This window comes from Balaenoptera acutorostrata, chromosome 11 (assembly GCF_949987535.1).
Source record: "Balaenoptera acutorostrata chromosome 11, mBalAcu1.1, whole genome shotgun sequence".
Lineage (NCBI taxonomy): Eukaryota > Metazoa > Chordata > Mammalia > Artiodactyla > Balaenopteridae > Balaenoptera > Balaenoptera acutorostrata.
The window spans coordinates 64718857-64734328 of record NC_080074.1 but is presented as its reverse complement, the minus strand read 5'-3'; the positions used below and the strand labels follow the sequence as shown (position 1 = coordinate 64734328).

The following is a 15472-nucleotide window of genomic DNA, read 5'->3' as shown; positions in this document are numbered from 1 at the left end:
GTAGATGAGGTAAGGATGCGCCCAGGGGATGAGTAAGTAGGTGAGACAAGAGGTCTCAAGTTTCAGACGGGAATGCAGGGAGTGGCTGGGAGCTGGGAGGAGGGGTCCATACACAGTGTGCACGCCATCTCATCCTGCCCCAGGAACCTTCTGTCAGTAGGAGACTGTCCTTGGATCATGGGGAAGTGGGAGGAGAGGCAGTGCATGAAGCTCGGTCTTTCCTCTTTAAGATAAAATGAACTGAAACCTGAGCCTTGAGGGAAGTAGAGTCACTCATTGTTAGTAACTCTTCTGGTTCTAACCAGGCTGGTTTTCCAGTGATTTATTTCTGATTCATTTGATAGGAAACTGCTTTCCCAACTTTTGACAAACCTGTTATCTGAAATGATTTGTCTGTTTAGAAGCACAGGTAGTAGTGAGAAAGGATATGAGAGTGTCGCAGTGAGTCATAAAGAACAAGACATGACCATATTTATTTACTACATCAGGCTTTAGCTAGAATTAATTTCAAGAATATTAAAGTGTCCATTTTATTTTAATTAGCAATTGTTTAGTAATAAAGTTTCACTTGTTCAGAATTCTCTATTTTCAGTCTATTCGAGTTCAAGACTACTTACTTCTCAGAAACTTTCTGAAAGGGAAACTAGAGTAATAAGGATGGGTCTTTTAGTCTTCTAGACTTTCATTGAAATTAAATAACCCAGTGAAGCAAATTTTGTTTTTATCTTTTGCTATTAACCTTAATGGCCATTATTGCAAATCAGTCTCTGACAGCTAAGCAGTATGAGGCAGGGTAGAGTTGAACTTGAGTCCTGGCTACTTCTGTTCTTGCATTTCTCACATGTTAAAACACGTTCCCTATAAAATGAGCAGAGGGGCTTCCCTGGTGGCGCAGTGGTTGAGAATCTGCCTGCTAATGCAGGGGACACGGGTTCGAGCCCTGGTCTGGGAAGATCCCACATGCCACGGAGCAGCTGGGCCCGTGAGCCACAACTACTGAGCCTGCGCGTCTGGAGCCTGTGCCCCGCAACGGGAGGGGCCGCGATAGTGAAAGGCCCGCGCACCGCGATGAAGAGCGGTCCCCGCACCGCGATGAAGAGTGGCCCCCGCTTGCCGTAACCAGAGAAAGCCCTCGCACGAACCGAAGACCCAACACAGCCATAAATAAATAAATAAATAAATAAATAAAGTAGCTATAAAATGAGCAGAGGATCTTTCAGAAAGGGATCTGATTCTAAGAGTTAAAGGGGTTTTGCTTAGAACAAGTTGCAAATTCTAATCACTTATTTAACTGCCCTATCAGGGAAGGCAGGTTTATGGTGTAAAAAGCACCTGTCAATTTTTGGAGATGGAGAGAAGTACCTTTTTTTCTCTTGACAGGAGGTGAAATCAGAGGTTGACTAAGACATACTAATTGAAACTTGGTATCGTCTCAGTTGGCTCAGTACTTAGAATTCATTTTCTCTAAGCCAGTGGTCCCCAATCTTTCTGACACCAGGGACTGGTTTCGTGGAAGACAATTTTTCCACAGATGGGGTGGGGGAGGGTTCAGGTGGAATGGGGGCGACGGGGAGCAGCAGAGGAAGCTTCGCTCGCTTGCCCGCCCTTCACCTCCTGCTTGCGTCCCGGTTCCTAACAGGCCGTGGACCGGAACCAGTCAGCAAGGGTTGGGGACCCTTGCTGCAAGCCATCCCAGTTCTGATGGGGAATGGGGGGGAACCCTATGTGCCTCCACCTCATTCCCCCCAATTCTAAGTTTTTTAGCCATTAGTTGAATAGTTAGAACTCCAGTTAGGCCTTTATTTGGGGGAAGAAGAATGACTTTATCAGCATTTGGCGGAGAACCTAGGGGACAAGAGAGTCTTCAGGTCAATTTGGCATCAACAAGCTGAGGACCTATTTCTCATTTTTACAGAGAACTAAGTTATAGCCAGATCCCTATTTTCCTGGAATTTATGTTGTGTGTGTGTGTCTAAGAGAACATGTTGAAGACTTTTGAAAGAGACCTGATGTCTGGACCCTCTTTACAGATTCTCATTTTTGTTGCCTTTTACAGGAATCAACTGGGAAAGCATTCTGAGATGAGGCATGTCAGAGGCAGTGAGTGAGGTAACAGGGAAAAGGTCACTGGGTTCTGGTCCCATTTCTGCTATTTACAAGCTTTGTGACCTCAGGCAAATCATTTAACCTTTCCTGGCCTCTGGGAGATGAAGTGGCTAGATGAGGGAATCTAGTTCTTTCCAGCTCTTAATTCCTGAGGTGACCTGTGAGTATGGTTTAGGAAAATGTATGAAGAAAAAATCATATATATATATATATATTTTTTTTCCCCCCTTGGCCGTGCCACACCGCGCAGCATGTGGGATCTTAGTTCCCCGACTAGGGATCGAACCCGGATCGAACCCATGTCCCCTGCATTGTAAGGCAGATTCTTAACCACTGCACCACCAGGGAAGTCCCCCCTTACATTTCTGTTTATCCTTCCCAGAGGCTGGAAATCATGTCTTATTCGTCTTTACTTTCCTTATTGTAAAACATTGAGGGGAAGAAAGGTAATATGTGAGGAAATAGGTAACAGCAGGGTCAAAGATGGCCCAGATTTTAATTTGGGGTAATGGGAGAATGTTTATGTTATACGTAGAAATACCTGAGGTGCTGGTTTGGGGAGAAGACGATGAATATAATTTTGGACATGATGGAATCTGTGGCACTGGCAGGACATTCAGGTAGACTGTTCAATAGGCAGTTAGAGATGGTGAATTATATCCTGGAGCGGTTGGAGGATTTGAGCACCATCTTCATGAGGTTCCTCAGGGTGAGTCAGATCTTTGAAAGGGAAAGTGGAAAATGAAGCGAAGGGGGAATGCCTGTATTTAGGAAGCTAGAGGAGAAAGAAGAGCCATCCAGGCCGCCAGAGGCGATCGCAGAAACAGGAGGTGTACTGGGGTGCGTAGGAAGTGGCTTTTATGGAGGTAAGTACTCAACTATGTTAAAGCTACAGAGAGGTTAGGAGGATTAGATGAGGGAATACAGATGATTGGATTAGTCAGTTCCAGTCCTGTGGCTGGACCAGAGGCTACATTAAAAAGCGATGAGGGGCTTCCCTGGTGGCGCAGTGGTTGAGAATCTGCCTGCTAATGCAGGGGACACGGGTTCGAGCCCTGGTCTGGGAAGATCCCACATGCCGCGGAGCAGCTGGGCCCGTGAGCCACAATTGCTGAGCCTGCGCGTCTGGAGCCTGTGTCCCGCGACGGGAGGGGCCGCGATAGAGAAAGGCCCGCGCACCGCAATGAAGAGCGGTCCCCGCACCGCGATGAAGAGTGGCCCCCGCTTGCCGCAACTGGAGAAAGCCCTCGCACGAACCGAAGACCCAACACAGCCAAAAATAAATAAATAAATAAATAAATAAATAAGAAAATCCTTTAAAAAAAAAAAAAAAAAGCGATGAGGACACAGAAACAATGAGTCTGTAGGCTTCTTAGTTTGAAGTTGGGAAAAATGAAATTAAAGAACAAGGGCAGGTTCAAAGGAGTGCTTATTTCTTTTACTTTATTATTATTTTTTAATAATAGAGGATACTGAGAAATCTTTATAGGCCTAGGAGGCTAAGAATGGAGGCTAAGAAAAGATTGTGTTGGCTAGGGAGATTTGGACACAGATTAGATCCCTGGAGGGTAGATGAGGGTGAATTTGAGAGCAGGCTGCCATCCAGTTGGAGGAGGAGCATCTCTCTGAGACAGGAAGAATGGTTTGGTTGAAAAAAATGATTTAGGGAGAGGAAATTGGTGTGGGATTAAAGGGAAAAGAATATTCAGAAAGATGGAAGCATGGAGTTTTGAGAAATGTGAAAAGAATTAGAGCAGCAGCGGCAGGGGAGTTTGGGAGGAATTAATGAAACAAAGCATTGCTGGTGCTCGTAGGCAGACAGAGTGTGGTCAGCATGAATTTGGAGGGGACACAGTTGTGATGCTTGTGTCCAACTGTGAGATCAGGGTGTCATACAGGTCGTCAGTGTGAATGACGCTGGCTACAAGGACAGTGACAGGACCTGGGGTCTGGGGGGAAGCAAAAGAAACCAGCGGTAAAGATGGAATGTGCTCTGGGGGCTTCAGGACTTCAGTGCCCTAACCTGGGCTTCGTAGTTCAGACCAGCAGCATTCCTGAGTCCCTGTGTGTTTGTGTTTATGAAGCAGGAAAAAAGATGGTCTTATTTAAGGGTTATTGAGGTGGAAATGAGGTATGAGAATACTTGTAAGAATACTGTGCGTTTTTTTCCTATTAAATTTTAAAAAATGGCATGGGAACATTGTTGAAAAACTCCATGAAATGGAAAAATAGCCTCCCTCCTCCCCCTGCCCAGCCCCATCCCACTTCCCAAGGTGTAGCCATTTTTTATCAGTTAGTAGTATAACTTTCAATATGTTAAGTTACCTTTAGGAAGCATGTCTTGATTCTCTGCTATGAACAGTTGAGAAGTGTACTCATTTCCAGTACTCTTTCCTTCTGAGTTTTTGCAGTCATATTAGTGTTCTTTTTTTTAAAAAAACCCTTTTTTTTTTTTTTAAGTCTTTATTGAATATGTTACAGTATTGCTTCTGTTTTTTGTTTTGGTTTTTTGGCCTCCAGGCATGTGGGATCTTAGCTCCCCAACCAGGGATTGAACCCACATCCCCTGCATTGGAAGGTGAAGTCTTAACCACTGGACCACCAGGGAAGTCCCTACTGCATCTACTTTTAATTTCGTCTCTGCTTTCTATGTTCCTTCTCGGTCTTACTCAGCTGCTGTTGTTTCTCATACTTTAAGTTGTCATTTTTCTTGTATTCTTCTTAAAATTTGGAGTAGTTATTTTTGATACGGGGTGCAAGAGAGTTAAACTTTTAAGTCCTTACCTTTCAGTAACGTCTTTATCTCTCATTTGATTGTCATTTCTGTGAATGTAACTTGTTTTTTTTTTTTTTTTTTTTTTAAAGAGATTGGAGTTTATTTATTTATTTATTTATTTATTTTTGGCTGTGTTGGGTCTTCGTTTCTGTGCGAGGGCTTTCGCTAGTTGCGGCAAGTGGGAGCCACTCTTCATCGCGGTGCGCGGGCCTCTCTTGTTGCGGAGCACAGGCTCCAGACGCGCAGGCTCAGTAGTTGTGGCTCACGGGCCTAGTTGCTCCGTGGCATGTGGGATCTTCCCAGACCAGGGCTCGAACCCGTGTCCCCTGCATTAGCAGGCAGATTCTCAACCACTGCGCCACCAGGGAAGCCCTGTAACTTGTTTTTATACTCTGGACGCTTTTAGGGTTTGCTTTTCGTCTTTGGAGTTCTGATGTTTTCCCTAGGGTGTGTCTAGGTGCCTGTCTTCTCCATCATCCTGTTTGGGAGTTAGAAGACTCTTTGAATTTACTGGCTGTCTTTCTGGAGCTCAGGGAGAATTTTGTTTTATTACTTCTTCCCTTCCATGTGCTGTGTTTTTTTTTTGTTTTTTTTTTTTAAGATTTATTTATTGATTGATTGATTGCTATGTTGGGTCTTCGTTTCTGTGCTAGGGCTTTCTCTAGTTGAGGCAAGCGGGGGCCACTCTTCATCGCTGTGCGCGGGCCTCTCACCGTCGTGGCCTCTCTTGTTGCGGAGCACAGGCTCCAGACTTGCAGGCTCAGTAGTTGTGGCTCATGGGCCTAGTTGCTTCGCGGCATGTGGGATCTTCCCAGACCAGGGCTCGAACCCGTGTCCCCTGCATTGGCAGGCGGATTTTCAACCACTGTGCCACCAGGGAAGCCCCTGTGCTGTGTTTTTAAATCTGTTTTGTGTTTGCTGTCTTTCCTCTCTCTCTTTTACTTACCTTCCGTTTTTTTTTTGTTTTTTTTTTTGTTTTTTTTTTTTGAAGCTTATCTAGTTTTATCATCATTTTGATATCCTTTATCCCAGTTTACATTTTTAATCACTAAATGGCATTACTCTTACTTTCTATCTTCTATTTGCAAATTTCTATACTACATAGATTATTTTAGAGAAAAAAATAGGAATGACGGTTATCTTTAAAATACAGTTCCATTTGCTTTCAGAACCATGATTCCTCTGTAAATCATTTGTACAAATAATCAAACAATTGCTTTTCATCAAACCATGTTTTTTTTTTTCCCACACACACACACTGTATTTTATTTTTACAAGAGATAAATAGACTGACACCAAGCATTGTACATGGATGACCACAACAAAAGCAACAATGATTGCAATTACCAAACATGAAACACACTCATACTATGTCATAATATTGACATTCAGTCCAGTAATCCTCCACTGTAACAGCTCCTTTACTTTGCAGTGAAAATTGATTTGTATATTCTTTGCCTCTGAGTCCTTGTGGGATTTTTTTTTTTTAATTCAGACAGAAAGTCACAAGAATTATACTCATCCTCATCAGTTCACTCAGTCCCATGTAATTAATTTTTTTTTCATCTTGATCTTTTGTTAGCACTTTTATGAGTTCATCAGTTTTTCATTAGAGTTCTGAAAATGCTTATTCATTCAGTTCAGCAGTACAGTCAGTTACCAGAAACCTGTACTTGTCAGAGTCTTTTCCATGAATTTCTTGAAGATGAAACCCTTTTATAGGAACATATTTACAAAATCATCAGAGTACACCCAGAACTGTCTGTAAATGACAGAAGACTTAAAAATGACCATGGTTAAAGATTTGATGAAAGTTCATAATAATGCAGTTGACAAGAAAATTAGTTATTTCTGAGATATACATTTTAAAGTAATAACTAGGATTATTACTTATAACCTTATACCAGAACATATAAGATTTTTAGAAGTTTCCTGTAATGTCTGAAACATTTATATTAACATATTTCCATACATATTTCCATACAAATACAAATATAAGATTTTTAGAAATTTCCTGTAATGTCTGAAACATTTATATTAACATATTTCCATACATATTTCCATACAAATACAAATATAAGATTTTTAGAAATTTCATGTAATGTCTGAAACATTTATATTAACATATTTCCATACAAATAACCCAATGAAAGTTTAGTATTAGTTGTTTTGTTTGTTTTTTTATACTGCAGGTTCTTATTAGGCATCAGTTTTATACACATCAGTGTATACATGTCAATCCCAATCGCCCAATTCAGCACACCACCATCCCCACCTCACCGCAGTTTTCCCCCCTTGGTGTCCATATGTCCATTCTCTACATCTGTGTCTCAACTTCTGCCCTGCAAACTGGCTCATCTGTACCATTTTTCTAGGTTCCACATACATGCATTAATATACGATATTTGTTTTTCTCTTTCTGACTTACTTCACTCTGTATGACAGTCTCTAGATCAATCCACGTCTCAAGAAATGACTCAGTTTCCTTCCTTTTTATGGCTGAGTAATATTCCATTGTATATATGTACCACAACTTCTTTATCCATTCGTCTGTTGATGGGCATTTAGGTTGCTTCCATGACCTGGCTATTGTAAATAGTGCTGCAATGAACATTCGGGTGCATGTGTCCTTTTGAATTACAGTTTTCTCTGGGTATATGCCCAGTAGTGGGATTGCTGGGTCATATGGTAATTCTATTTTTAGTTTTTTAAGGAACCTCCATATTGTTCTCCATAGTGGCTGTATCAATTTACATTCCCACCAACAGTGCAAGAGGGTTCCCTTTTCTCCACACCCTCTCCAGCATTTGTTGTTTGTAGATTTTCTGATGATGCCCATTCTAACAGGAGTGAGGTGATACCTCATTGTAGTTTTGATTTGCATTTCTCTAATAATTAGTGATGTTGAGCATCTTTTCATGTGCTTCGTGGCCGTCTGTATGTCTTCTTTGGAGAAATGTCTATTTAGGTCTTCTGCCCATTTTTGGATTGGGGTGTTTGTTTCTTTGATATTGAGCTGAATGAGCTGTTTATATATTTTGGAGATTAATCCTTTGTCAGTTGATTCATTTGCAAATATTTTCTCCCATTCTGAGGGTTGTCTTTTTGTCTTGTTTATGGTTTCCTTTGCTGTGCAAAAGCTTTGAAGTTTCATTAGGTCCCACTTGTTTATTTTTGTTTTTATTTCCATTACTCTAGGAGGTGGATCAAAAAAGATCTTGCTGTGATTTATGTCAGAGTGTTCTTCCTATGTTTTCCTCTAAGAGTTTTATAGTGTCCAGTCTTATATTTAGGTCTCTAATCCATTTTGAGTTTATTTTTGTGTATGGTGTTAAGGAGTATTCTAATTTCATTCTTTTACATGTAGCTGTCCAGTTTTCCCAGCACCACTTATTGAAGAGACTGTCTTTTCTCCATTGTATATCTTTGCCTCCTTTGTCATAGATTAGTTGACCATAGGTGCGTGGGTTAATCTCTGGGCTTTCTATCTTGTTCCATTGATCTATGTTTCTGTTTTTGTGCCAGTACCATATTGTCTTGATTACTGTAGCTTTGTAGTATAGTCTGAAGTCAGGGAGTCTGATTCCTCCAGCTCCATTTTTTTGCCTCAAGACTGCTTTGGCTATTCGGGGTCTTTTGTGTCTCCATACAAATTTTAAGATGATTTGTTCTAGCTCTGTAAAAAATGCCATTGGTAATTTAATAGGGATTGCATTGAATCTGTAGATTGCTTTGGGTAGTATACTCATTTTCACAATGTTGATTCTTCCAATCCAAGAACATGGTATATCTCTCCATCTATTTGTATCATCTTTAATTTCTTTCATCAGTGTCTTATAGTTTTCTGCATACAGGTCTTTTGTCTCCCTAGGTAGGTTTATTCCTAGGTATTTTATTCTTTTTGTTGCAATGGTAAATGGGAGTGTTTCCATAATTTCTCTTTCAGATTTTTCATCATTAGTGTATAGGAATGCAAGAGATTTCTGTGCATTAATTTTGTAACCTGCAACTTTACCATATTCATTAATTAGCTCTAGCAGTTTTCTGGTGGCAGTTTTAGGATTCTCTATGTATAGTATCATGTCATCCGCAAACAGTGACAGTTTTACTTCTTCTTTTCCAATTTGTATTCCTTTTATTTCTTTTTCTTCTCTGATTGCCGTGGCTAGGACTTCCAGAACTATGTTGAATAATAGTGGTGAGAGTGGACATCCTTGTCTCGTTCCTGATATTAGAGGAAATGCTTTCAGTTTTTCACCATTGAGAATGATGTTTGCTGTAGGTTTGTCATATATGGCCTTTATTATGTTGAGGTAGGTTCCCTCTATGCCCACTTTCTGGAGAGTTTTTATCAGAAATGGGTGTTGAATTTTGTCAAAAGCTTTTTCTGCATCTATTGAGATGATCATATGGTTTTTATTCTTCAATTTGTTAATATGGTGTATCACATTGATTGATTTGCGTATATTGAAGAATCCTTGCATCCCTGGGATAAATCCCACTTGATCGTGGTGTATGATCCTTTCAATGTGTTGTTGGATTCTGTTTGCTAGTATTTTGTTGAGGATTTTTGCATCTATATTCATCAGTGATATTGGTCTGTAATTTTCTTTTTTTGTAGTGTCTTTGTCTGGTTTTGGTATCAGGGTGATGGTGGCCTCATAGAATGAGTTTGGGAGTGTTCCTTCTTCTGCAATTTTTTGGAAGAGTTTGAGAAGGATGGGTGTTAGCTCTTCTCTAAATGTTTGATAGAATTCACCTGTGAAGCCATCTGGTCCTGGACTTTTGTTTGTTGGAAGATTTTTAATCACAGTTTCAATTTCATTACTTGTGATTGGTCTGTTCATATTTTCTGTTTCTTCCTGATTCAGTCTTGGAAGGTTATACCTTTCTAAGAATTTGTCCATTTCTTCCAGGTTGTCCATTTTATTGGCCTAAAGTTGCTTGTAGTAGTCTCTTAGGATGTTTTGTATTTCTGCGGTGTCTGTTGTAACTTCTCCTTTTTCGTTTCTGATTTTATTGATTTGAGTCCTCTCCCTCTTTTTCTTGATGAGTCTGGCTAATGGCTTATCAATTTTGTTTATCTTCTCAAAGAACCAACTTTTAGTTTTATTGATCTTTGCTATTGTTTTCTTTGTTTCTATTTCATTTATTTCTGCTCTGATCTTTATGATTTCTTTCCTTCTGCTAACTTTGGGTTTTGTTTGTTCTTCTTTCTCTAGTTTCTTTAGGTGTAAGGTTAGATTGTTTACTTGAGATTTTTCTTGTTTCTTTAGGTAGGCTTGTATAGCTATAAACTTCCCTCTTAGAACCGCTTTGGCTGCATCCCATAGGTTTTGAGTCGTCGTGTTTTCATTGTCATTTGTCTCTAGGTATTTTTTGATTTCCTGTTTGATTTCTTCAGTGATCTCTTGGTTATTTAGTAACGTATTGTTTAGCCTCCATGTGTTTGTGTTTTTTACGTTTTTTTCCCTGTAATTCATTTCTAATCTCATAGCGTTGTGGTCAGAAAAGATGCTTGATATGATTTCAATTTTCTTAAATTTACTGAGGCTTGATTTGTGACCCAAGATGTGATCTATCCTGGAGAATGTTCCGTGCGCACTTGAGAAGAACGTGTAATCTGCCGTTTTTGGATGGAATGTCCTATATGTATCAATTAAATCTATCTGGTCTATTGTGTCATTTAAAGCTTCTGTTTCCTTATTTATTTTCATTTTGGATGATCTGTCCATTGGTGTAAGTGAGGTGTTAAAGTCCCCCACTATTATTGTGTTACTGTCGATTTCCTCTTTTATAGCTGTTAGCAGTTGCCTTATGTATTGAGGTGCTCCTATGTTGGGTGCATATATATTTATAATTGTTATATCTTCTTCTTGGATTGATCCCTGGATCATTATGTAGTGTCCTTCCTTGTCTCTTGTAACCTTCTTTATTTTAAAGTCTATTTTATCTGATATGAGTATAGCTACTCCAGCTTTCTTTTGATTTCCATTTGCATGGAATATCTTTTTCCATCCCCTCACTTTCAGTCTGTATGTGTCCCTAGGTCTGAAGTGGGTCTCTTGTAGACAGCATATATATGGGTCTTGTTTTTGTATCCATTCAGCCAGTCTATGTCTTTTGGTTGGGGCATTTAATCCATTCACATTTAAGGTAATTATCGATATGTATGTTCCTATGACCATTTTCTTAATTGTTTTGGGTTTGTTTTTGTAGGTCCTTTTCTTCCCTTGTGTTTCCCACTTAGAGAAGTTCCTTTAGCATTTGTTGTAGAACTGGTTTGGTGGTGCTGAATTCTCTTAGCTTTTGCTTGTCTGTAAAGCTTTTGATTTCTCCATCGAATCTGAATGAGATCCTTGCCGGGTAGAGTAATCTTGGTTGTAGGTTCTTCCCTTTCATCACTTTAAGTATATCATGCCACTCCCTTCTGGCTTGCAGAGTTTCTGCTGAGAAATCAGCTGTTAACCTTATGGGAGTTCCCTTGTATGTTATTTGTCGTTTTTCCCTTGCTGCTTTCAGTAATTTTTCTTTGTCTTTAATTTTTGCCACTTTGATTACTATGTATCTCGGCGTGTTTCTCCTTGGGTTTATTCTGTATGGGACTCTCTGCGCTTCCTGGACTTGGGTGGCTATTTCCTTTCCCATGTTAGGGAAGTTTTCGACTATAATCTCTTCAAATATTTTCTCTGGTCCTTTCTCTCTCTCTTCTCCTTCTGGGACCCCTATAATGCGAATGTTGTTGCGTTTAATGTTGTCCCAGAGGTCTCTTAGGCTGTCTTCATTTCTTTTCATTCTTTTTTCTTTAGTCTGTTCTACAGCAGTGAATTCCACCATTCTGTCTTCCAGGTCACTTATCCGTTCTTCTGCCTCAGTTATTCTGCTATTGATTCCTTCTAGTGTAGTTTTCATTTCAGTTATTGTATTGGTCATCTCTGTTTGTTTGTTCTTTAATTCTTCTAGGTCTTTGTTAATCATTTCTTGCATCTTCTCAATCTTTGCCTCCATTCTTATTCCGAGGTCCTGGATCATCTTCACTATCATTATTCTGAATTCTTTTTCTGGAAGGTTGCCTATCTCCACTTCATTTAGTTGTGTTTCTGGGGTTTTTTCTTGTTCCTTCATCTGGTACATAGCCCTCTGCCTTTTCATCTTCTCTGTCTTTCTGTAACTGTGGTTTTTTCTACCTTCCGTTTTAACAGCAGGTTTATTCTTAATTTTTATAGACGTGATATCCTCTTGAATCTCTCTGAGCATGCTAATTAGCATTTTTTTAAAGTTCTCTTTTAATTCCTGAAATAACTCATATTTCCTTTGGGGCATGTTTTTCCAGAGGTCCGTCTTGGTCTACTTTTCCTGTTCTGTTGGGTTTCCTCAAATGTCATTTGTGGTTGTTCATAGTTAATGTGTGACTAGGTTGGTTAGGTAGTTGGTGTGGTTTTCTTCTGGAGTTGAATAGGTCTTACTAGCTATTTACATTTTTATTATGGAATATCACATACAAAAGAGTATATGTTATGTGTGTGCACAGTTTAAGGAAAAACAGCAAATTGTCCATGATCTAGTTTAAGAACTGAAACCTTAAAATACCTCTGAAGGCCCATTGGGCCTGTCCTGTTACTTTCACCTCACTCTCAAATGTAGCCATCATCCTGAATTTTGTTACTCATTCCCTATTTCTGCTTTATAGTTTGTATGTATCCCCAAAAAAGTATTATTTAGTTTTGTAAGTTTATGAACTTTAGGAGTGGAATCATGCTGTGTATATTCTTCTGTGACTTGCTTTTTTTTTTTTTCTTTTGCTCAGCATTGTTTATGAGGTTCATTCTTGCTGATGCAGGTTACTGTAGTTCTTTTTTTGTTTTCCTGCTGCTCTAGCATTCCATTGCATTAATTCACCTCATTTTATTAGGTCATTCACCAATTGGCAGATATTTTAGTTGTTTCTAGTTTTTTGCTGTTGCAAATGTCATTGCTATGAACATTCCTGTGTATGCCTTCTACATTTAAATATATATATATGTTTATACCTTTAGTCATGGATTTTCAAATGCATATATAAAAGTCTAGAATTAAACAGAACAAAATCTCTGGATAGGAAATTGTGAATGATTAAAAATCCTTTTATAAACTTTGTATTTTCCATAGTTCCTTACATGCCCTTAATTTTATGGTCTGGAATTTAAAAAAATCAACTGAACATACACACTATTTTTCTTTGGAAAACACAGAAAAGGATGAGTTGGTAAGAGAAATTTGCATTAATAAATGTGGAAAAATTCAGTGCCACTTTCATAATGTTAACTATGGTTTTTTGCATGCTTAAAGGTTTTGTAGAGTCATTAACAATGTCATCTATATCAAGTTAGTCTATTTGTAAGTACTTCCAGGCTTGAATTATAGTGTTTGTCAAGTTTGTAACTTTTTAAACTTCTTTTCTGTTACTTTCCTTTTCATCTACCATCAGTCACTCACACTTCCTTTGTCAGCATCATGCAGGATAAAGGAGACCTATCAAAAACATTTGCTATCCGAGGACAAAGAATATTTTTGAAAGCGTTCAGATAATTTAAGAGATTTATTATAAGTTAATTGAGCTTTTGAATTGTGAAGATTTTGGTTTTTGTTTTTGTTTTAGTGGTAAGGTGTCTCAGAATGAAGCGTGCCAGGCTTTTGATAATGATTTTTGATACTCTAAATAACACAGACTCACTTGGGGTAACAGTTTTTCTATATTGCCTCACTGACTCAGAGCACCAGGTGATTGAGCAAATAGATCATTCAAAACAACTGATCAGGACTTCCCTAGTGGCGCAGTGGTTAAGAATCCGCCTGCCAATGCAGGGGACACGGGTTTGATCCCTGGTCTGGGAAGATCCCACATGCCGCGGAGCAACTAAGCCCGTGTGCCACAACTACTGAGGCTGTGTGCCACAACTCCTGAAGCCCTTGCGCCTAGAGCCCATGCTCCGCAACAAGAGAAGCCACCGCAATGAGAAGCCCGGGCACCGCAACGAAGAGTAACCCCCGCTCACCACAACAAGAGAAAGCCTGCGCACAGCAATGGAGACCCAACGCAGCCAAAAATAAATTAAAAAATAATAATAACAAATAAAAATTTTAAAAAAACCCAACTGATCCCAGAGCTTGGGAAATTTGTGTTCAATTTTCATTGATTGGCAATAGAACTGATAAACTTGGCCTCAGACATAAGGAAAAATCCATTTTATATACCAGTAAACTTTGTGGAACAGTTTTGTTTGACCTTCATTTAAAGATGCACCTCCTCTAATAAACATCACTCACAGGCCTCTGGAGTTCTTACTCTAAGACAAGTGTCATTCTTTGAGTGCTTCCTGAAGTACAAAACATGGTAATACATCCATTTAAACATATTATGGGAGTTGGTTGAAAATTTCTGATGATCACCATGGTATTAAATTTGGATAATGGAACTTGCTTGATGTAAGCAGTTTTCCTCAGTTGGTTTATGAAAGAACCTAAACCTCAAGTTTTGGAGGAATCCCAGAGGTCCTCCTCACTCGCACCACCTCTTTGCAGCAACATGTACTGTACAAACTTGAGAAAAATTGTCCGTGATGCCAGTTTTAATTCAGGAAGGTCAAGTTTCAGAGTTGGGTGGAAGAAGAAAGTTGATAATAGCTTAGACTTGTGTATGGCTTAGGAGATTAGAAAGTGAAAATTGGGGTTGATGCAACAACCTACTTAATGTCCATATTAACTCCTAAAATGTGAGCACTTTGTTTCTTATATCATCTCCTTTTCATATTTCACCAAACAAAATACTTCATAATCTCTGTGCCCTACCATGGGAAAGCCTTTTAGAAATTTTATTTTGGTCTTGGATGATTTAAAATATTTGTGAATGTATTGTAGAGAAATGTTAGTTTTTCCCATACAGAATGTGATGCTCTTATTTATTGATTAGTCCCATCTTAACAAGATTGATAGAGTCTGGAGGAAAAGATGGGGAGAAAATGACCCAAATATTGTATTTAATATTTTAGTTATTTTTAAGGTAAGTTAGTAAGGGAAAGGGATCCATGTGTACTTGGTTTGAATGAGAGTCAAAATCCCTAAAAGTGCTTAGGGTGTTAGTAATAGTTGTAATTCCGGTTTGAAATTTGCATCATCGCAGTATAAAAACTGAACTGATGTACTGACAGTTGGAGGGGAAATTTTTTTTTAATCCGTGGTCACAGACAACTTCTGTTTGGAGAACAGAGAGAAAGGCAGGCTAAGAGAAATACAAATAGAAAATGTTTAATCCTGTGTTGTGGCTTACTGTAGCATTTCTTATTCCCTTAAATTTTGGACTAGACTTCTACTAGAGTTCTGTGAACTTGAGTGGTATGTGTGATTGCCAGCTGTGTGACCTTTTGAAGTTTGGAACTTTCTGGAATCTTAATTCCTTGTACTCTCCAACCTGTAGTGTGGGAAGGTAACACGCATACACACACACACACACACACACACACACACAATTAGGGCAAGCTAGAGAATCTCATAAATAAAATGGTAAAAGGCGACAGTTGTCTTGGAATTCATAAACATGTTTAAAGGTTCATT

At 39.1% G+C, this 15472-nt stretch overlaps 1 protein-coding gene and 1 pseudogene across 4 annotated transcripts in view; both read left to right on the top strand.

Moving 5' to 3' along the window:
* DIP2B (disco interacting protein 2 homolog B) overlaps window positions 1-15472 on the top strand; it is a 246157-nt gene that overhangs the window by 19753 nt on the left and 210932 nt on the right. The gene's annotated exons all lie outside the window — the stretch shown is intronic.
* Window positions 2864-15472, top strand: part of LOC114237635 (40S ribosomal protein S2-like) — a 60953-nt pseudogene continuing 48344 nt past the window's right edge.